The sequence below is a fragment of the Labeo rohita genome, chromosome 19 (assembly GCF_022985175.1).
Source record: "Labeo rohita strain BAU-BD-2019 chromosome 19, IGBB_LRoh.1.0, whole genome shotgun sequence".
NCBI classification, from domain to species: domain Eukaryota; kingdom Metazoa; phylum Chordata; class Actinopteri; order Cypriniformes; family Cyprinidae; genus Labeo; species Labeo rohita.
Genome location: NC_066887.1, coordinates 11,847,995 through 11,872,175, shown reverse-complemented (window position 1 = coordinate 11,872,175; position 24,181 = coordinate 11,847,995). Strand labels below are relative to the sequence as shown.

General features: G+C 35.3%; 1 protein-coding gene across 4 annotated transcripts in view; it reads right to left on the bottom strand.

Moving 5' to 3' along the window:
• The window catches only part of atxn1a (ataxin 1a), a 131,236-nt gene that overhangs the window by 15,366 nt on the left and 91,689 nt on the right, over window positions 1–24,181 (bottom strand). The window contains exon 1 of one of the 4 annotated variants that reach the window (XM_051136246.1): window positions 4,347–4,778. The exons of the other annotated variants lie outside the window; for them this stretch is intronic. The gene's annotated coding sequence lies outside the window, so the exon portion shown is untranslated. Of the gene's footprint in view, window positions 1–4,346; window positions 4,779–24,181 lie in introns of those variants that run through there. 4 annotated transcript variants of the gene reach the window in all.

Genomic DNA, 24,181 nt, shown 5'->3' with positions numbered 1-24,181 from the left:
TCCATCCGATAAAATAATAAAATATAACTAAAAAAGAAAATAAATGACAGTACAAAAACAAGACAAATACAACTAAAAATAATGTATAAATCACATATTTCTTTCTGTTGTAACACTGTCAAGTACCAGGGGACGAAGAGATTAAAAAATCAAATTGACAGATAATGATTATTGGTAGCAACCTCTATGACTCATCTCTATTTAGTACATGCGAAGGCACGCAGCCACTATATTTCAAGGACAGCAGAGTAAAAGAGCGAGAAATCCAGAGTACGAGAGAGAGAGAGGCTGTAGTATTTCCTCAACAAATCTGACTGCAGCTTACACCATTCTTTAATGAATGTCGATACTGCAGGGAGCCAGTTAGGATTAATGACACTGATGCCAATGGCTGGTATTTTATGTACACACACACACACTCACTTACTCACAAACATGCCTCAGTGTGTTGCTGTGGTATCCCGGGGAAAGCCAAGTCCTAATCTTTCACAGTTGGGTCCTCTCAGCCCTCCCTGCTTATCCCTCAGGATTAAACCCAACACACACACACAGAGCAGGGAGGGAGTGAGCAATCTACTGACCTACATTAGTGAGAACACTATGCTACACCTACACACACACGCTTGTAAAACGGCAAGCACATAGCAACAGAAGACCAGCACAGAGGCTCATTCAAATACTCATTAACACACACACACATACACACACCTCCATTGCTTCAGCGCTGTAAACTAAGAGCGTAGTGAGAGTTCAGAGAGAAAGAGAGACAGCAGTATAAAAGCCTTGTCAGCTGGATCTTGCTGAGCGCACTAGGAACAGTATCAGATGACCTGAAACCTAAACTTATTGTCCTCCATCAGCCCTGGCAACACTATGAATCACGTCCCCGGGGCCCCAGAGCCACGGAGAACAGCGGGGACAAATCAGAGACATTAATCAAAGATATTCACTGGGAATCTAACGCAGACATGAATGAGGGAAAGCATGGGGCTCTCCGATGCATCTCGCTCCATAAAACCCCACTCGCTCCACAATAATGCACCGCAACAATACGTGGCATCCAGAGCGCTCTGTGGGCCGCATTAGTGGGTCAATGGGAGATGACCGTGAGGATGACAAGGTTTAAGTCAATATAACCACAGAATTATTGACAAGAATGAAACTCTGTGAGTAATGCACACAACTGACCCCATTGATTTAAAATGCAAAAATATTTTACATTTGGAAAATGATAATAATAAGAAAATACAGTTAATGTATTACACTTATTTTCATACTGTCATGCTATAATTGATAGTAGTGACTATTTCAAACTTAACTTTTAATTATTCTTGTGTAATTATGGGTTTTTATAACCTTATATTAATCAAGAAACTACATGGAGTATTAATTTGACTCTAAGGGTGCGTTCACACTTGTACTTATTTTTTTTTGGGGGGTTGGTCCGGACCAAAAAAAGAAAACAGTGAAATTGGTCCTGGTCCACTTAGCGTTCCCACTGGCATTTTTGACAGCGAACCTAAAGATACTGAACCTAAAGGTGATACGTTCACAACCTGATTGGTCGGGTTGAATGACCAGTGCCCAGCACTTCTGGACTATGCGCTCATTGTTATGTGTACATGTGATTTTATTTTCACTACCTGCAAACTTACAAAGAGCTCATAAAAGGCACTTTACCTTGTCATTGCTCCATGTTTGCCCTCTGTTCATTTTGTTTTGTATACACCGCTCCTTCAGCGTTGTCAAATCATGTCACATAGTGTCGCATCTCGTCATTACATTCTGTTTTAGGTTAGTTTAGAAGTATTTGGTCTGTGTTGCATTCATATTTCATTTGAACTGGACCAGAGTTAATCTGGAAGTGGACCGAGACCCATCGTTTTAGCAGTCTCGGTCTGCTTGTTTGGTGTGCACCAGGGCAACGTTGACACTCACTCAAATGAACCGCACTAACAGAGCAATCACACCAAAGTTTGTTTTAATCGGACCAAACATGACAAGTGTAAACACACCCTAAAAAGCTAAAAAAGATTACAAGTGCAGCATAGAGTACCACAAGGCTCAGTACTAGGACCATTGCTTTTTACACTTTACATGTTACCCTTGGGAGATATCATCAGGAAACTAGGTGTTAGCTTTCACTGTTATATTGATGATACTCTAATTTGCAATAGTAACAAAATGCATAGTTGATATAAAAACGATGACTAGTAATTTCCTACTGCTAAATCATGAAAAAGAGCAATTCTCAGATCAAAAACCTCCAAATGTAATAAGCTAGAACACTCTCTAACACTTGATAGCTGCTCAGTCAATTCTTATGTATATGAGCAATATCACACGAGTAGACCTGAGATATGGCTATATATCGGCACTGCTGTGATTCGGCAGTAGGCAATCACAGCGTGCTGATATAGAGCCATATCTCATATCCATGAGTGTGATATTGCATTTATACAACAGTTCGAAGTGTGTAAATACAGAAGAAACAACAACAGAGTGTCTTTAGAACTACTTCCTTCCACCACAGGTTCAAATCTAAGTTTGACAGTTTAACGACCTCTGTTACTAATTCGAAAATGTCACTTTAGAACTAGTAACGAAGGAATGTCAAACGTGATGAAACACTAGTTTCATCACGAATGTCCACCAAGGAAAGCGTTATCTTTTTCGTAACATTAATATTCTTTCATCTGTTAAGGGTGATTTCTGAAGACAGTGCTGCTCAGTGCATTTGTTAGCTCCGTCAATCTGTTGTTGAACCTAAAAATAACTTCCGTTTCTAGCAGTGTTTATTTTTCAGTCTAAAAGTCTTTACTGCTGACCCCCCAAAACAGTCTCTTTTCACCATCTAGTGGCGGAATAAAGTAACTAAAATCACCATTACGAACACAAACATCGTTTCTCAATATTAAACACTTTTAAATACTACTATTTTTTATATAAAATATTATTTATTGAATAACAATATTTAATAAACAACAACAACAGGCATCACAAAAAGTTTCTAGGCAATTCGGTCAAATGTACAAAGACAGCGCTCTGATATGCAGCAATGAATTTATATAAACACAATGAGATTTTGCCAAAACTATTTGCTCTGGAACAAATAATAGTTGAACGGTCGCTGACGCCCAGGAGCTCACATCTGAAAACCTCGACACAAATTTTCAAAAAACCATTATCTTTATTAACAAACTGCATATTTGAATTACAAACAAGTACATTCTCGCCTGAAAACCTCTTAAAACTACATTCCGTGACAGAAAAACAGTATTACTTATAAAATTACAGTGGATTTGGGCGTCCACCATGACACCCGCTAGTACCGTAAGTGGAGTGACACAATTACAAAAGATTAATTGGCTGTTAGAGTTCTGTTGGACTATAATATCACACTCTTATCAGCCAATCAGATTTGAGGACCAGAAAGAACTGTTGTATAAATATGTATATACACATATATACAATACAAAATATATATTTGTATTTATTATAAAATAGAAATAATTGACAATAAATGAATGTATAAATCACCATCCTGTAATTACATTTTTACTTAAAATCTGAAAATTACAATAGTACAAATTACTGAAAAATGTGCAAAATTACAAAAAAAAGATGTCTAGGCAAGCAGCTTACTAGACACAACTTTACTGTACTGTAACCCCTTCCACACTTTTCTGAGGTACTATAGCTTTAAAAGGTGGGCAGATACTCACAAACTGTCCCTGCCTTTACAATCAGTCCCAGTGCCTGGTCTCTACAATGAACAGCACAGAAATGGATAGAGCGAGTGAAACGGAGACAGGTTGTAAAGTAGAAACGACGAAAGGAAAGAAGAAATAGAACACTCTCAGGAGAGAGAGAGCTTTGTAGCTGCATGAAGAAGTGCAGCTGAATGACTTGCACTTTCAAGTCCAGAGATACTCATAAAGAACATGAATCACAACGACTAGATGGAGAAAGAGAGAAACTAAATAATGTTTCCCAACCTTATCTTATGAACATTCACAGTTCGATCAAGTACTTCTTCATTAACACCACTTAAAACTCACATTACACTTTTGGTATCTTCATAAAAGCAATATGCACATATACTCACAAACGAACAGGACTTACACAGTTTGTTTTGCTTTCTTGCTTTAAAAAGGAGCTTAAAGTGCTACTGTCTACTGATGGCTCAAGTTTAACAAAGCAAAACTGATTTTGCCCCCCTGAATACCTCCTAAAAGCTGCTGAAATACCTTTTAGATGCTGTTGGGAACTATAATAGAGACATGCACAATCTCTAACATACATTAGAGTAAAACTCAATGTAGTGGGAGTGTGTTAAAGCTTACCTCAGTGTTCAGAGAGGCCATTTGAGTTGCTCTCTCACTCGTTCTCTTATTCCCACAGGAGTCAAACAGACACAAAGAGAGCCCCCTCTTGCTCTCCTCCCACCCCGGCACCTTACGGAGGTACAGCGGTGTTGCCGGTGTGTACGGAGGCCCTTCCTGCTTAAGTCATGGCTGTGGTCAGGCACTACCCCCTGCCCCGCCGGGCCCCGTGTGTCTGAGCTCTGAGCCCTGCCTGCAGCACTCAAACGTGCGTTATGCAAGGCCTCGCCGGCCCGCCAGCTCTCCTCTCCCTCTCTCTCTCTCTCGCTCACTCGCTCACTCACACGCTCAGCTCCTCCCACACCTCACCTCACTGCGCACCACCAACTTCATCAGGTATTCATTCAAAAAAGACACAAGCCAGCTGGCAGCGTGCCCGGACTACACTGCTAAAGAAAGAGAGGGAGAGCGAAAGAATGAAAGAGAGACAGAGTGAAGGAGGAGATCAGGGAGAGAGGGAGGGATATACAGAAGAGACAGAGAAGGGAGGTGAGGGAATGAGAGTACGAGGGAAATCGAGAGAGGGAGGAGGGTCGTAAAGAGAGAGCGATGGAGATTAAACCAGAGAGCGATGAAGAGATAGAAAACCGTTTCTAATACTACAGGCACTTTTGTGTCCCAGGGTGTTTGATTGCTTTTTTCTTAGCTTTTTGTTAAGTGAAGATCAAAAAGGTTTTAAGAAACTTTTCAAATGCTTTTTATGTAGCTATAGGTTTAACATTACAAAAATTCATCACAAAAATATGAAAACTACCATAATTTTAAGGTTACCAAAAAAACATTTTTACTGATTAATTGATTGATTGATGGATTGATTGATTGATTGATTGATTGAATGTGGAAATTAATGTTTGGGTGTCAGCAAGATTTTTTTTAATTATTTTGATTTTTTATGCTTACCATTTATTTGATAATGAATACATTGTGAAATATAATTTTAAAAAGCTGTTTTCTAACTGAAAATACTTTAAGATGACATTTATTCCTGTGATGCAAAGCTGAATTTTTAGCATGAATATTCCAGTCTTCAGTGTCATTCAGAAATCATTATAATATGCTTTCTGTCTTCAGTTGTGAAGAAATTATGGTTTTTAAGGAAAGCATTTCAAAATTTTTCTCCATATAATGGACTTCATTCCCTGATTTTGCTGCAGTTTAAATGCGCTTCAAAGGGCTTTAAACGATCCCAGCCGAGGAAGAAGGGTCTTATCTACCAAAACGATCTGTCATTTTTTTCAGAAAATAAAAATTTGTATACTTTTTAAGCACAAAAGCTTGTGTAGCACAGGCTCTGGGATGCGCATCCATGACGTTACGTACTATTGAATCAAGTCGAAAGGTCACGCGGAACATAGGCAGAACCACAGACCCAGTGTTTACAAAGCGAACGCGCAAAGACTAAGAAAGTGCAAGTAAGTCAAACTCTGTTTACAAACAAAAAGATACAAGGATGTCGGACGATTCTGAAGTTGTAGGAGAAAACAAGATGGAGTTTTTCGCCATACTTTACCCTTTTGAGTGCACAGACGATGAACTTAGACATGATTTGTAGCGTTGTGGACGCGCATCCCAGAGCCTGTGCTACACAAGCTTTTGTGCTTAAAAAGTATACAAATTTTTATTTTTATTTTTAAAAAATGACAGATCGTTTCACTAGATAATACCCTTCTTCCTCGGCTGGGAGCCTTTTGAAGCTGCACTTAAACTACATTTTGGAAGTTCAAAATCAGGGCACCAATGAAGTCCAAAATCCACCAAAATCCTGAAATGCTTTTCTCAAAGACCATAATTTCTTTACGATGAAGACAGAGAGACATGAACATCTTGGATGACAAGGGGGTGAGTAAATTATTTGTAAATTGTTGTTCTGGAAGTGGAGTTCTCTTTAATGCATCCTTGTCAAATAGAAGTAATTATCTCTTTCAAAAATGAATAAATAATTATTGACCCAACCAACAATTTTGCCTCAAAGTTTTTCAAAAGTTACTCTGTACTTGGTGCCCAAGGACAAAATGTCAATAAAAATGAAGCACAAAATATCAAATATGAAGGTAAAAATATGTAAACTAATATATAAACTAAATATTTAAATCATCATATATAAACCAAATATTTTATTATGCATCATTGTTACTCAGACATCATTATGCAAAAATTGTTTTTAACTGTTACTTAGGATAAAAACAATACTATACTAAACAATACTACTACTATAATATAAAATCAGCCTTAGCAAGACAAAGAAAACTACCATTTAAATGCCAAAATCTCTATCACAGAATGATGTCAAGCACAATACATCATTTGAGATTTACTTGAAATCTGATTTGCAAGTAGTCAACTGAAATAAACTAGTTAAAAAGTGTATTAAGGGAGCTCATAGTTGAAGAAACAGGCCTGAAGGCAAACTACTCAGATGAGTAAATATGCCCTCTCCCTTATACATGCACTCCCACACACCACACTAATGATTTGAGCAGAAGAGCACACACAAACACAGACCCACACACTTCCACGGAGAGTCAGGATTAGAAGCTCACTTCAGGTGAGCTCATTGAAAACATGCTAATCTCGTACAGCAACATCTCATCTAATCGCAGGTCACTGAACCTTTGAGTTTCAGTGCCATTTAAAACTCAAGTGGCACACATACTAGTTAGAACTGTTGCTATAGTACTCATGCAGTTTTATGAATGCACCAGCAGTCGGTGCTAGAGACAACAATGTCTTAGATTAATCGCTAAAGGCTAGAGAGTTTGTTTAGCTGACCTAGTTAGCTAAGCAGTTTTGATAAATATATATTCTGCACAGTGGTGGCGAGGATGGTGCAATGAGATTGGTCAACAGAAATGTCTCCCACAAAAAAAAAACAGTAAAGGCCAGGGTTATTATAGTTAATGTTAACTAAAACCATCAAAATTCAGTTACTTGAAATTTGTTAAATGACAGACAATGTTTCAAAATGAACACTGATGTAAGGTTTGTTAGAATAGGACAATATTTGGCAGGGAAAATCTGGAATCTGAGGGTGCAAAATCTAAATATTGAGAAAATTGGCTTTCAAGTTGTCCAAATGAAGTTCTTAGCAATGCATTTACTAAACAAAAATTAAGCTTTGATATATTTACGGTAGGAAATTTACAAAATATCTTCATGGAACACGATCTTTACGTAACATGCTAATGATTTTTGGCATAAAAGAAAAATAGATAACTTTGACCGATACAATGTATTGTTGACTGTTGCTACAGAAATACCCGTGCTACTTACGACTGGTTTTGTGGTCCAGGGTCAAACATCTGAAATTGATTTGAATTTGGTAAAATGTATTTAAATTTGTGGTGAATGGAAGTACAATCTCTACTAGGTCTTTTCACAATGAAAATGCCAGCTGAGGAAGTTCAACCTGCTGACACCATTCTACTCGGCTGTCATGTGGGCTATCATGTGTCTGGTTTAGTTCAGCTATTGAATCAGACATCAGGAGACTATATTGGACAGTCCAGACTGCTGAGAGCATTACTGGTGCCCCCCTGCCCACCCTCCAGGACCTTTACTCTTCCAGTGAGGAAGAGGGCAGGTAAAATCATCACAGACACTACTAACCCTGGCCACTACCTACTTGAACTGTTGCCGTCTGGCCGGCGACTCAGAACACTAGGCACTAGAACGTCCAGGCACAGGAACAGCTTCTTCTTCCCACAGGCCATCTCCTTATTAAACTGTTACATGACTCCCAAGGCCCCTCTCAGTGCAATACTTCCATGTTTAACGCAATATCCTGTAAATTCACTACTGTTTACACTGGCAGTCAAAAGTTTTTGAACAGTAGGATTTTTTAAGTTTTTTAAATAAGTTTATTCTGCTCATCAAGCCTGCATTTATGTGATCCAAAGTACAGCAAAAACAGTAAATACTATTTAAAATATCTGTTTTCTATTTGAATATATTTTAAAGTGTAATTTATTCCTGTGATTTCAAAGCTGAATTTTAGCACCATTAGTTCAGCCTTCAGTGTCACATGATTCTTCAGAAATCATTCTAATATTCTGATTTGCTGCTCAAAAAACATTTATTATTATGATGTTAAAAACAGCTGACTAGATTTTTTTCAGGTTACTTTGATGAATATAAAGTTCAGAATAACAGCATTTAGCTGTCTTTATCGTCAATTTTTATCAATTTAAAGCAAACTTGCTAAATAAAAATATTAAATTCTATAATTTCTTTCCCACAAAAAAAAAAAATAAAATAAAATAAAATAAAATAAATAAATAAATAAAAAAACTGACTCCAAGCTTTTGAATGGTATAGTGTATAATGTTAAAAAAGCTTTTTATTTGATATAAATGCTGATTTTTGGATCTTTTTATTCATCAAAGAATCCAGAAAAAAATTACTCAACTGTTTTAAATACTGATAATAATAATACTTAAAAAAAAACAAATAATAATAATAATAAATGTTTGCTGAACAGCAAATCAGCATATTAGAATGATTTCTGAAAGATTATGTGACACTGAAGACTTGAGTAATGATGTTGAAAATTTAGCTTTGATCACAGAAATAAATTACATTTTACAATATATTCAAATAAAAAGCAGTTATTTTAAATAGTAAAAATATTTCATAATTAATCAAATAAATGCAGGCATGGTGAGCAGAAGAGACTTTTGATTAAAAAAAAAACATTTAATTTTAGTTTCAGTTTTTGTTTTAGTTAACTAACTCTGCCTCAAAATAACCAAAATATGGGATACAGATATGGAACGAAAACACACAAACTATGTGAATGAGGCTCGCTGAAGTTCTGCGTGCACCGACTCCATGTGGGACTGCCGATGAGTCAATTTAACGCACGGCTGAACGCGTCCCTATAGCCCGTGTTATGGAAAGTATGAGGCAGTCAGAGGTTGTCAGTGCATTGTGCCCGGGCTCGGTCATTAATGCGAGTCAATCTGAAGAGCAGCGCATGACGGGCACGCAAGGAGTCCCCTTGTTAGGCGAGGGAGTGCATGCTGTTTACAGAACCGCAGTCAACAAAACAAGCGGCACGGGAAGGTTTGTCTGTTGCCGTGGCAACAAATTAGCTACGCTCTCCATTTCTGGGCCTTTAGGGTAATTCAATTAGTTTTTGTGTGTTTACTCTTGAAGCGCATGCAGTCACCTGAGAGATTGATAAATGGACGGGGGAGAAGACAGAAACAAAGAGATACAGACCGAGATTATGAGGACAGACAGAAGCAGAGTAAGATAAAAGAGATGGAGACAATTTGAAACAGAAACGGCAGATAAAAATCTCTCGCTCTGGAAATCTGCAACTGCTAACTACCTGATAACAAAATATTCCCTTAATTCATTCTTTACAGGAGATGAATCTGCTCTGTACAGCAGAAAACAACATCATCATCCTCTCTGCAGACTGCAGTCAAATAAATGAAAGACTTAACAATATAAAGATATCAGATTTCTATTTGCATTCAGAACAGCTTTAATTCCTCTTGGAATGCTGTCAAACAAGTCCTGAATTATATAATATGGCAGCATTATTTCAAGAAACACCTTCAGTTTTTAGAGACTGTCAAACTGAAGTGTTTAGCAACTGGCAACCAATCATAAACTTAGCAGTCCTTGTCGTGTTAATTATACATGAGCTTCGTACAGTCGCAGAGATACTCATTTCCTGTTTGTAGTATTTCCAGCATCTGAGGAAAGTTAAGTAGGTTGAATACAACAGTGCTGGCAAACACTAAACAGAATGATACAGTACTAATATTAAAGTGAATATTCTGTCATTAATTACTCACCCTCACGCTGTTCCAAACTCGTAAACAAATTAAGATATTTTTGATAAAATCCAAGAGCTTTCTGACCTTGCATAGACAGCAACGCAACTGACACGTTCAAGGCCCAAAAAGGTAGTAAGGACATCATTAAAATTGTCCATGTGACATCAATGGTTCAACCGCAATGTTATGAAGCTACGAGAATACTTTTTATGTGCAAGGAAAACAAAAATAACAACTTTATTCAACTGTTTCTTCTCAGGAACTGGCGTTCTGACTAGGGCTGCCCCCAAATAGTCATCTAACCGTTAGTCGATGAGAAGAGGCTTGGTCATCCAAAATTGTATTAGTCGCTTAGTTGCAGGAAAAATAAATTCCACAGGAAGTGGCAACGTCAAGCAGTCGGTGACGAACAGATCATTAACGGCTGGTCTATGCGGTAATATCGGACAGGACATCCAAACGCTCACCTATCATTCATCGAACTCAAATATGGCTTTTCATCTGAAAGATGTATGTAGTAGCAACTTCACATGGTAGCTCAATCTAATGTTAACCTAGAAAAATGAGCGCTACTGAAGTGTCTGTGCGGAGTGTGGAAGCTGAACAGTAGAGCGCTTACTGCATGACAGATGGAGGCGCCGGTGCAGTCACTTGCTCTTAAAATACATTTTGGTCCTACAGATAAAAGTAAAACATCTTTCGCATCTGTAAAGACTACGTTTATTTATGTGCACTCACAAAAACAACAAACGTTGTGCTTTTGTAAAATAATGAATGCAAACAGGATACACTTTATGCCATCTCAGTCTCTGTGAACTTGAGCGTGAACCTTTAAAACTGTATACTGTTTATAGACATGAAAATATACTTATAGAGAGTGAAATGTCTACTTTCAAGTGAACCAATTCAAGTGGAAAACAAATAATCTCAGATTATGTAATCCATATGAAACATGCATACAGGCGTGTCACTACTGTGGAGATGACGAGTCAGTGTCGCTGACTTCATCTCTTAAACCGAAAACAAAGCGAGCACTAGTTTATCAAAAAATTATTAAAACATTAATGCAGTCTCCTTGCTGTTTTTCCCAGACACATTAGCCGCTATTCCACTATCGGGCCGAACTGTTCTAAGAACTGTCAGGAATGGTTCCAGTTTTATTTCCACGTGAGCATGGTATGGCGCGGCATGATTACTAACCATTCTTGGCCTGAAATTCTCGGTATGGTTAGACGACCGTGCTAAACCATGCTGGTAGAGTGCGTGTGCGTGATGTCATCTGTTGCCTGGCTACCGGTTTCTCCGTAGGTGGCTAAGTGGAAGTGCGGTATTTGAAACAGACAAGCAAAGAGCTACGCTTGATTCAATAAAAAAAAAAAAAAAAAAAGTCTGAGACAGTTTGGTCTGTGGAAGAAACATTTGCACTTATTAATATTTGTGCAGAAAGAAAAATTCAATTGGAGGGTACAAAGAGAAAAGAAAATGTTTTTAAAATCATAAACCGTTTTATATATATATATATGAATATCTGATCATCGTCCATATCGCTGTTTACATTACACTTGCGTTATGAAGGCAACAACTGATGCATTTGTATTATTTGTATTACAGTCCACAGAGCTGTTATGAGCACCACACTGGAAAATGAAAACGTATCCGTGAAAGAGAACCATTCGGCTATTCATAATTACTATATCTGTCGGTGCGGCAAGCTTTTTTTTTTTTTTACATGAGCTTATTAGGCTATGTAGACAATTAAAGGCTCATTATTATGATTTATATGGTTTATTAATAAACGTGCGACTACTAGTTGACTGATGCTTAAAATGAACGGCTACTTTAGTTGGAGACATCCCAAGTTTTCTCCACATTTCTAGGCCTTAAATGTGGTAGTTGCGTTGCTGTCTATGCAGGTCAGAAAGCTCTCAGGTTTCATCAAAAATATCTTAATTTGTGTATCTTACAGGTTTGGAATGACATGAGGGTGAGTAATTAATGACAGAATTTTAAATTTTGGATGAACTATACCTTTAAGACAACCAGAGCATTGCTGTGCTATACTTATCCATGAAATAAAAATTTAACCCGTCTACAAAGTGTAGTGTGGAAATTAAAAAACTACCTTGGACCTTGGACTAAAGCGGTGTTCATGCCATGTCAGAATGACTGTAATTATAATTCTACTCAGAGCTGTTCAAATACTCAGAAATAATTTGTTTCTATGGCAATGCTCATAACGCCACACAGGTTCTATGTGTGGCTTCACAGTTGATGACAGCGAAAACTTCATCTCTGCATATGTTCACCTCTATATAATATAATATAATATAATATTTTATAAAAAGCTCGATGGAGTCAATAGTTTTTGCATCCCAAGGTGCATCTGGTCTCGCAATCATCCGACCTAATGACTCTAACATGGTGGATGCCCAGACTATCACAGGCACATCTATTTTAAACTGTTTCTTTTATTATGTTTCTTGGAAAGCTGAGTTAAAATCACATCCAAGTGCAATTATCAGTTCTGTTTTATACTTGACACATGCTGCTAATCACAGTATGTATAAATAAACATGAAAAAAAATTTACATTGTTTTATAAAGCAATATTCACACACATGAATAAACATATACGTCTATAAATAGTTCTGTGTAATTATCGCACAAAACAATCGGTTTCATATCCCGCTGAATGCTAAGGTGTCACTCCCGGGGTTTGCCAAAGAATTTGTTAAAAGTTCTTTCTGTGTCTCTGTAATGGTGGAGTGATTAAATCCACTCAAATTAAAGTTCACAGGCAAGCTCAGCACCATTCAGTGGAATGTTCCTTCCCTCTCATCGCCAGATGTGGCCTTTTACATGCACGCACACTGAATGGTTTCAGACTCATATGCATTTTCAGACCTGAATAGCAGCGAGCCTTTGATCGCACCTGCACGAGACAGAATGGCTGTGACTCCCTCCGACTGTCTGCAGTTCAGCTGTGGCTTCCCCCTCTCTGCTTCTGTCGCTCTGAAGCGAGGGATCAACTCCAGAGACGTGTCGCCAAGGAGACACATGAAAGGCTCTATACATACGCATTACGCACACTTGTGCGCACCCACGCATACATATGTGCATGAAAGAGGTCTCCTGCACAAGACTGGCAGCACTGACACTACACACATCACTTTTAAAGGCACAGTTCAATAAAAAAAATTACAATTCTGACATTCTTTACTCATTTGTTCAAAACCTGTGAGGCTTTTTTCTTTAGTTAAACAAAAAAGAAGATATTTTGAAGACTGTCTTGAATATATTTTAAACTGAAATTCATTCCTGTGATGCAAAGCTGAATTTTCAGCATCATTACTCCAGTCTTCAGTGTCACATGATATTTCAGAAATGATTTTAATATGCTGATTTGCTGCTTATAATGGTTCTTACTGTGATCAATTTGAGTTAAAAAAAATTATATTTTATACTAATATTTTTGTGGAAATCATAAGCTTTTAGGACTCTTTGAATAAAAAGTTCAAAAGCAGAGCATTAAAAAAAAATCTTTTGTAACATTATAAATGTATTTGCTCTCACCTTTGATCAATTTAATAGGTCACTGCAGAATAAAAGTATTCATTTCCACAAAAATGTTAAGTAGCCAACTGATAATAATAAGAAAGCTTCTTGAGCAACAAATCAGAATATTGGAATGATTTCTTCAGGATCATTTGACACAGGAGTAATGATGCTGAAAATTCAGCTTTGCATCACAGAAAAAAATTGCATTTTAAAATATATTAAAATAGAAAATAGTTATTTTAAAATGCAATAATATTACACATTATTACTGCTTTTACTGTATTTTTGATTAAGTAAATACACCCAAAATTGTATAAAAAAAAAAATAAAATCATAATTATTCCAAACTCTTGTCTCATAATAATAAGAAATGTCTCTTGAGCAGCAAATTAGAATATTGGAATGATTTCTGAATGATCATTTGACACAGGAGTAATGATGCTGAAAATTCAGCTTTGCATCACAGAAATAAATGGCATTTTAAAATATATTAAAATAAAAAACAGTTCTTTTAAATTGCAATAATATTTCACATTATTACTGTTTTTATTGTATTTCTGATTAAGTAAATACAGCCAAAAACATAAAAAAAAAACATAATTATTTCAAATTTTTGTCTGATAGTGTAATGAAAGTAAATGCAGCAGCATTTACTAGAGCAGTAACAGCGTATTAGAATGATTTCTGAAGGATCATGTGACACTGAAGACTGCAGTAATCATGCTGGAAATTCAGCTTTGCATCACAGAAATAAATTGCATTTTAAAATATATTAAAATAGAAAACAGTTCTTTTAAATTGCAATAATATTTCATATTATTACTGTTTTTTGATTAAATAAATACAGCCAAAAACATAAAACAAACTTTTGTCTGATAGTGTAATGAAAGTAAATGGAGCTGTCAAAATGGTAAACAAAAATGCAACACAACAGTATCATAAAAATAGTCCACATGACTTCATAATACTTTTATGACACTTTTAGTGTCATTTTAAAGCTTTTTATCTCTAGTCCCCAGGTGAACTATTCCTTTAACCCAGTATCTCCTTCTCTCCATCACTTCTATAATCATGCGGAACATTCTCCCTTGCTTGTATCACCGTCATCTGCCTCTAAGCACTAACAACCCAACAATGACTCATTAGCTGGGTGAATAGACAGATTGGCACAGAGAGAGCAGTGCCACAGTCATACCCAGCATGCCCAGCAGCGTTACAGAGTGGAGCATTAACCCCATACTGAGCCCTGAGGAGAGAGGAATGACTGCAGATTAACTTTATGTGCTTTTTACTGAAGCGCCCGCAGCAATATGCAATGGCCGAATGCTGAGCTCACACCAGAGAGACCGCAACACTTCAGTCAGGAAAAGTAGTAGTTGGCTCTTAGTCTGAGTGTGGGTTGTGTGCTATTAAATAGTGAATTCCTTTTCATTTGCAATTCAGTGGCTGAATTTGAATTGCAGTAGCAAACAGATGTAGAAATTTAAATGAAATCTGAACTGAACGATGTTGCAATCAAATGAAATTCAAATGCTATTGTAAGTGTTGATTTTAATAATACTTTGCATTTGACTATAAATTCCCACATTAAACACACAATATGAGATATTTACAAAAACATCAGATTATAGAAGCACAACTGTTTTCAACATTAATCATTAATAAATCAGCATATTAGAAGGATTTCTGAAGGACCATGTGACACTAAAGACTCGGGTAACGATGCTAAAAATTCAGTTTTGCATCCCATGAATAAATTACATTTTAAAATACATTAAACTAGGAAAAGGTTATTTTGAATTGTAATAAAAAATATAATATTTCACAATAATAGTGTATTTTTAATTAAATAAATGCAGCCTTGGCAAGCAAAAAGATTTAACTACATGGAAACGTAGTGCACATAAATTTATTATACTTAATTAACTTAAAAAAAATTGACAGCAATATTCATTTTTAAATATATATTTAGGAAGTTTACAAAGACTGTTCACGTTAAATTACATAAAAATCATTTTTATGTAATTTAATGTGAACAGTCTTTGTAAACTTCTTAAATGTAAACTTCATTTTAAATGTGAGAAAGAAAAGCAAAAGGATATAATCAGTCGAAATGTATCATGTATGATTGTTTTGAATTTCTAAAAATATTTATTTTCCTAAAGTAAACTAAATTCAAAATTATATTAAATTAAATCATGTGTTTCCCAACCTTGTAGTGCATGTTTTCTGGTAACACTTTACAATAAGGTTCATTAGATAACATTAGTTAACATGAACAATAAATGAACAATACATTTATAGCATTTATTAATCATAGTTCATTTTAATTTCAACACTTACTAATTATTACAATCCCAAGTTGTGTTTGTTAACATTAGTTAATGCTCTGTAAACTAACATGAACAAACAATGAATGTTAACAAAGATTAATAACTAGTGTAATAAATGTATTGTTCACTGTTTGTTCATATTAGTTAATACATTAATGTTAACAAATGACACCTTATTGTAAAGTGTTATCTTTTTTAATGTACCTGAATGTTCTCTCTACCACAGAGAGGCCTCATTCTCTCTTTCTGATAAGTGTAATACCGTGGGAGGGGAAAAAGAGAGAAAGAGAAAAGAAGACAAGGCTGGAACGAAACCGTAGATGAACAGAAACTCAGTCCTGGCTCTGTTCATTCTCTCTCAGTGCCAAGTCTGAGGGTGTAACTATAAATGAGAGTGAGGGAGGTCTTTGAGGTCGGCCCAGTCACTGAACAAAAATACTCACATGTGATTACCTAGCTTAACAACTATAAACCATAGATTTATACTGTGTTTATAAAAAGCTAATTATAATTACTACAGACTAACCCTCACCCAAATCCAGTAATGGAGCTCAGTTTTTGGATATGTACACTGCCAGTCAAAATAAGTCTTTTCTGCTTATTAGGGCTGCGTTTATTTAATTAAGGACAGAGAAAAAACAGTAGTATTGTGGAATATTATTGCGATTTAAAATAATGATTTTCTATTTTAATATACTTTAATATAGAATTTATTTCTGTGACGCGAAGCTGAATTTTCAGCATCATTACTCCAGTCTTCAGTGTCACATGATCCTTCAGAAATCATGCTAATATGCTGATTTATTATTAATGTTGAAACCTGTGATACTTTTTTCAAGATTCTTTGATGAATAAAATGTTAAAAAGAACAGCATTTATTTAAAATAAAACAATATACACTGTCATTCAAAGTTTGGGGTCAGTACATTTTTTCTTTCTTTCTTTGTTTAAAAGAATTTAATACTTTTATTCAGCAAGGATGTGTTAAATTAATAAAAAGTGACAGTAAAGACTTACATCGTTAGAAAAGATTTTTATTTTGAATAAATGCTGTTCTTTTTAACATTTTTATTCATCAAAGAATCCTGAAAAAAGTATCACGGGTTAAAAAAAAATAATAATAAATTAAGCAGCACAACTGTTTTCAACATTGATAATAAATCAGCATATTAGAACGAATTCTGAAGGATTGTGTGACTAATGGCTGACGAAAATTCAGCTTTCGATCACAGAAACAAAGTATGAAAGTATATTAAAATAGAAAACCGTTATTTTAAATTGCACTTATATTTTACAATATTACTGTTTTCTGCATTTTTGATCAAATAAACAGACCTTTGATGAGCATAAGAGACTTAAAACACAGACGTAAAAATGCACTATCCAGACTTAAATTTTTATATTTCATGAATGAAAACATTTTGTAATATGATTTTGATGTACATTTTCCATGGCAATGCAATGTCTGATTTTAAAATGCCTTCCAAAGGATGAATTTTGAAATTTTAAGTTTTGAGCTGATATATAATTTCTTATGATTTCTATTGTGTGATAGGGAAAAAGGCAACGAAGAAAGTCTTTTGTGACAAAGGTCAGAACTCATGTTATGATGTAAAAAGATGCATTTTTGTCATAAATTAATCTATTACTTTCCTACATAATTTGTAACACAAAAATATGGTAAAATATCTATTTAGGAGTCTTAGACCTTTCCAACGATGTATAGTTTGTCATGATTAGATTAGGATTAATTTGTAATACGGTGAAGTAAACTTCAGCAGTGGATGGTGACAGTTAAGAAGTTAAAAAACATTCAAAATTTTACAGACTTTTGAACGGGTAACAGACTTTACAGACTTCTTATCACTAGATAAGACCCCTCTTCCTTGGCTGGATTCGTTTACAACTGCATTTGGGATCGTTTGAAGCCGCATTTAAACTGTATTTTGGAAGTTCAAACTCGGGGCACCATAAAAGTCCACTATATGGAGAAAAACGCTGAAATGTTTTCCCCAAAAAACTATTTCTTTACAACATGAACATCTTGGATGACAAGGGGGTGAGTACATTATGTAAATCTTAATTTTGGAAGTGGACTTCTCCTTTAAACAGGCTTGCTTTGATATTTCATGAATGACATCTATCGCCACCGTATTAATCAGCGTGTCTAAACGGAGGTGATATTGCCATGGTGCTTTGTGTCATTCTCAACTAATACTAGCACTGAATGACCTCTAAATCTGAGTCACAGAAATGAATAGCTCTCGTCTCTCCTCAGAGACAGCTCCACATAGCCCAAGCTTCAACTGCATTCAAAAAGTGCAGATTAGATGCACATAATTGCAGACGTGCACTGGAGTCTGGTTACGACCTGAAATCGATTTCACGCGTTTGTTTGTCCTTAGCGCTAACAGTTGACGGTGCCTCTGTGTCCCTGTCCGTCGTTAACCGCTCGTTGTGTCCTTCTCGCCTTCCCTCCATTCACAAGCGGTCCTAAATCCGCCACTATGTGGAGTGTGTATCAGTGTGTGTGTGACGGATTACGGCGAGGCAAAGCACTGCTAAGCCCCTCTATTACTCGCTAATCCCACAGGAGTGTGTACACACGCTCGCGCAGAACACGCTGACGTACTGACAAATAGAGATTGAAGATACACACGCTTGTGATACATAAGAGGCAGAACAACACGCACATGCTCTGAGCAGAGACTGGGTTTGATTTCACATGCATGATCTTTAATAAAGATGGTGATGTGGATGAGACAAGTGCAGTTTAATTGTTCAAGTCAAACTCAATTTGAAATATTCGGAAATATTTTATTTGAATAATAATTTTTATAATACATTTAAAAAAAATTAAGTGTTTATAACTTTTTGAATGCTAAAAATAACAAAAAAATGCATGATTATTACTAGATATCATTAGAATATTATGATTATTATTAGTTATTATGATCAGCATATTACAAAGCAGCTTTGTTTCGAAAATGTAGAAATAATTTAATTGAAGTATTTTCTCTTTATAATAGTTTTTATAATAAATAAGAAATTTTATATATATATATATATATATAATTACGGGATTATTATAACTTTTGGAATGCTAAAAATAACATTACAAAATTCATGATAATTATTATTAGATATTATCATTAGCATATTATTAATTACTATTATGATAAAATTATTATGATCAGCAAAAATTCAATTAAATAAAAAAAAAAAAATAATACATTTGAATTAATTAAAAATTAATTAAATAATAATTTAATCCTGAACTATTTTATCTTATAATCTTTTTATAATCCATTTTTGAAAAAAAAAAAAAAAAAATTAAATTAAATTAAACAAAACATTTTATGATAACAATTATTTCAGATTTTCTTATTTAGTTTATTTGATAAACTGTTGAACTGGTTTATACTGGTATTATTATAACTTTTTGAATGCTAAAAATAACATTACAAAATGTATGATTATTATCATATATTATATAAGCATACTGATTACTGTAAGTTATTATGATCAGCAAAAAAATAATTAAAATTTTTTTTTTTAATTAATGAAAAATTCTGAAATAATTTAATTCTGAACTATTTAATCTTATAATACTTTTTATAATACATTTAAAAAAAAACTTTCTGAATGTTAGAAATTAAACAAAACATTTTATGACAAAGCAATATTAATTATCAATATTATTGATTATATATTATCATCAGCATAATATTGATTACTTTAAGTTATTATGATCAGCAAAAAAATCATTACAATTATTATTTTTTGTTTAATTAATTATGATCAGCAAAAAATCTTTTTTTGTTTTGTTTCATTAATTAAAAATTCAGAAATAATTTCATCTTGAACTATGTTATCTTATAATATTTTTTATAATACATTATGGGGGGGGGGGACTTTCTGAATGTCAAATTTATTTGATAAACTGTTTAACTGGTTTGAACTGGTATTATTATAACTTTTTGAATGCTAAAAATAATATTACCAAATGTATGATTATTATTAGGTATATTATGCTTTATGTTCTTATTAGGTATTATGATCAACATAATATGATTATTGTTAGTTGTTAGCAATGGAGTTGCATGGAATAAGCAAATTGTAAACAAGTAAGAAAAAGATGCATAACGGTATATAAAATATATTATTTATAAATGAATAATAAATAATAGACAGTATTTAACCAAGCTATAAATAACAAACACCTTAAGTGTGTCCACGGACTAGACATTTACACACACCTGACTGGCTTTCTGCTTCAGTGCACCGTCCTCCTGCATAAAAAAAACACCGTAACCGCACGTAACGCAGTCGTACAGCAACACAACCCTCAGAGCTACAGCCCATTATCACGAGCGTACTGCTGTGAAGACCGACCCCTGCATACAAACGTACAGCTGCATCACGCCGAACCTGCAATGACGGAACATAAAAGTGGACCTCCAACGAACACGCGTACACAATATGCACCAAAGCACAGCGTGAGGCCCTGTTCAAAGCCATTCACACACTGTGAACCACGCCGAGAAGTCTTTATGCTCCTGAGAGAGCAGGCCCGCAGGACTCAGGATGGAGGCTCTTTGAATTGAGGCAAAATGGGACGACGTGCAATTGTGTTTGGTGTGGCCTTGTTTGGCTCTGCCGTGGCTCAGCGGTGCCGGCCAAACTAAGACAGACTGAAGGGTTGCTTTGAGGACACTGCTGTGATCCATAACAATACTCACGTCTGCCCACACAGCACAGATTGCCTGATGCCCTGTACGCAGCAGGTCTGGGACACAAAAATGTATTGGAAATGCTAATATATGCCACCCTAATGTATGAATGTCGTTCAAACCCAAGCGGCATATGCAAAGAAATGCGGCTAAACCACTTTTTAATAAATTTAGCCATTTCCTTTATTATGTATTTTTATTATACTGCTTTTAGAAAATAAAGTGTGTCAAAATATATGGGATTATAATTCCAGGGACTATTATTAGCTACATTCTACAGCATTTTAGAAATGATTACATTAATCAAACTCAACCTTCTGTCATTGTACAGACTGACCTTTTGTTTCAGGAAAATATGACGGTTCATAGTGACAAACAGCCTTTCAGGAAACGTGTTGTACATTGCTATTTAGCATTTTGGAATAATAATAAATGTTAAACGAATAAAATAAAATAAAAATATATTACAAAATAAAAAATAAAATAAAAATCAATAAAATAAAATAAAATGAAAAAGTATATTACAAAAAAAAAATCGAACCAAATAAAATTTACAATAAAATAGAATAAAAAAAATCGAATAATAAATACAATAAAATAATAAAAAATAAAATTAATAATATAATAATAAAAATAGTTAAGTTTATTGTACAGTGTTAGTGGTATTTTGGTTTTTATTGCAATTTTTTAACAGCTATATATTCCATTCAATAAAATAAAATAAATTGACATAGAATAGAATAAAATGAGATAAAATTGAATAAAATAAAATTGAATAAAATGAAATAAAAGAGAATAAAATAACATTTAAAATAAAATAAATAAAATAAAAAAGACTAAAATAAAAAATTACAATAAAATAAAATAGAATAAAACTAATTTAAAACATAAAACATCATTTAAATGTAAGTACATAGTAATTAAGGCCAAGTCATATAAAGTGGGAGCAAATAAACATAAATTAAACACAGATATGACTGACATAAGAGTCATCAGAACCTGAAATGACACAGAAAACAAATCGCTGGTCAGGCCTAAATCGTAACACGTGCTGTTATCTCTCGGTGAGATATCTCCCATCCTGCTAGCGCTCTCTTTAGCAGTCCTGTGATCATTCATTCATGACAAATTAAACATTTAGATAACGCCAAGGTAATAAATAGAGGGTGAGAAATGAGTGTGACAGGCCAGTTCCCCACACAGACCACTTCCACCGAAAACAGCCCGAAACCCGAGAGCATGAGAATCACACGACCTGGTGCAAACGAGAAAGACACTATAGAGATAAATACGGCCTGGGCTGGATCGCAATAAACGACCCCTGACGGTGCTTTGACTTTATGTACGAGCGGAACAAATAAACACAGGCTTTTATTCTTGGAGCTCATAAAACACATTTCATGCTTTTCTGTAAGCACCACCAAAGTCATTTTGCGGTATATTTTGACCTTTGCTGTTGCTTAAACATGCTGTGATGTGGGTTGCAAAGCAGGATATCAATGATTATTCATTGTTAGTAATCAGGTCGACAAAACTCCAGCAAATGTCAACACTCAATACATCAGGATTGAGGATGAACGGAAGCTACTAGCAGCAACACTTCTCAGAACATTACTTCACACCGATTGCACGGCTCTCCTTCTCCTTGACCCTGCTTTCAAAGGACGAGATTTTAAAAATAACCTCTATCAACCTGCACGTCGAACAAGTCATTTGTGTTCGTCATGTAATTCACGTAACACGACACTAGCGACTTACGCGTCTTCTGCGCCGAGCTCCCTACCTCTGACCTCGAAGCTCGTGCACGCCAGCACAGGGTCAGCGGGTCACCTTTCACACACGCCACCAAATCCCTGGCCTGCTGGAACTTGTTTGGAGGTATAATATAACATATAATTGGCTTCCAAGAATGAGCCGCAGTCAGAAATCATCCGGGCTGGTAACATGTAACTAAAGTGTTTGAAGATAACATCAGCATTTATGTCTAGTGTGATGGAATGTTAATCCTTGTGAAAACATTTTGTGAATGCAAGTACTAAATTCACACCGTTTGCGTCTGATGTCTAGATTTTCAGCAGTAACAGTTTGACCTTTTGACCCCGTGTGTCAGACATAAGACCTCTGCTACCTGAGAGTAAGAAAATAGTTGTTTGGTTTCAGACGCAGCTTAAAGAAACCACTTCGGTGATTGGAAAAGCAAAAGCAAACATTTGTGCTCTTAAGGATAAATGTGTAAATGTCTGTGTGTATTAAGAACAATATATTATCAGAGCAAGCATTAGTGTATTGTTGTGTGAGTGTATTGTTGTGTGAGTTTCGTTTCCTCGGCAGTCATATTCAAAAAACTCCTCAGACAGTTATTTCCCAACCATGTAAGTACAGCTATCTACTTGAATAGGTAAAGACAGATTAATTAAATCCTAAATTCTGTCATGAAGCTCTAGATGGAGCAGGCCAATGACATTATGCACATAGGGCAACTGATTGGTTCCTTTCGCATCAGCAGACAATGAGCATGCTGCTCAACATTACTCAACTAGTGCTTGCTGTAGCAGTTGCAGCACATTTCAGAAACCCTCCACCTCCCCAGCTCCACCTGGCAAAAATTTTCAGGTATTTTGGATTTTTTTGAAAAACCTACTTTTGCAAACTAGTCCTAGGTTTTTCACCCGATCGGAACCAAACCAGTGCAGAAAGATTCTCTGCAGAGTGAATATCAATAATTATCAAAAAAAAATTAACTTTTGACTCGCCATCACAAAGTGACGCCAAAATGTCCAAAAGGGGCAGGGCCACCTTTAGTAAAGTCTCAGAGCTTGGCCACTTGGTAGCGCTATAAGAGGGAAAAAACATAAATATACATAACCATTTGTCCTATCAACATGAAAATCGCTGTGCACGGTCTTGGTCCAAAGTGCCACAAGTGCCTATAAGGATATCTGAATATCTCAAAAAAAAAAAATGGCCGCCATTAAAGTTTGAGCACCTATTAGACAAGTTTAACGATGGGGCCAATCAGAACGAAATTCGTGGGCCTGTTTGACTCACGGCCCCAAAGGTCTGTGAGAAATTTGAAAGAAATCAGCCACTGAAGAGCCACTGGATATCGCATTTTTTAGGGAACGTAAACGATTGTATATTGCGCAGATTTTTGCACATACACACCACATTTGTATTACATGATAGAACTCCTCAGTCTGGACAACTTTGCTTCTAGAACCATCGTATGTTAAATCGTATGTTCGCTACTTTTGCGAACTAGTCCTAGGTTTTTCGCTCAGTCTGGAAAAAAACACTGCAGTACAATTCTCTGGACATTCTAGGTCAATAGTTATCAATAAAATGTTTAAATTTACTCTTTGGAAAGCTATAATGTGATCGTTT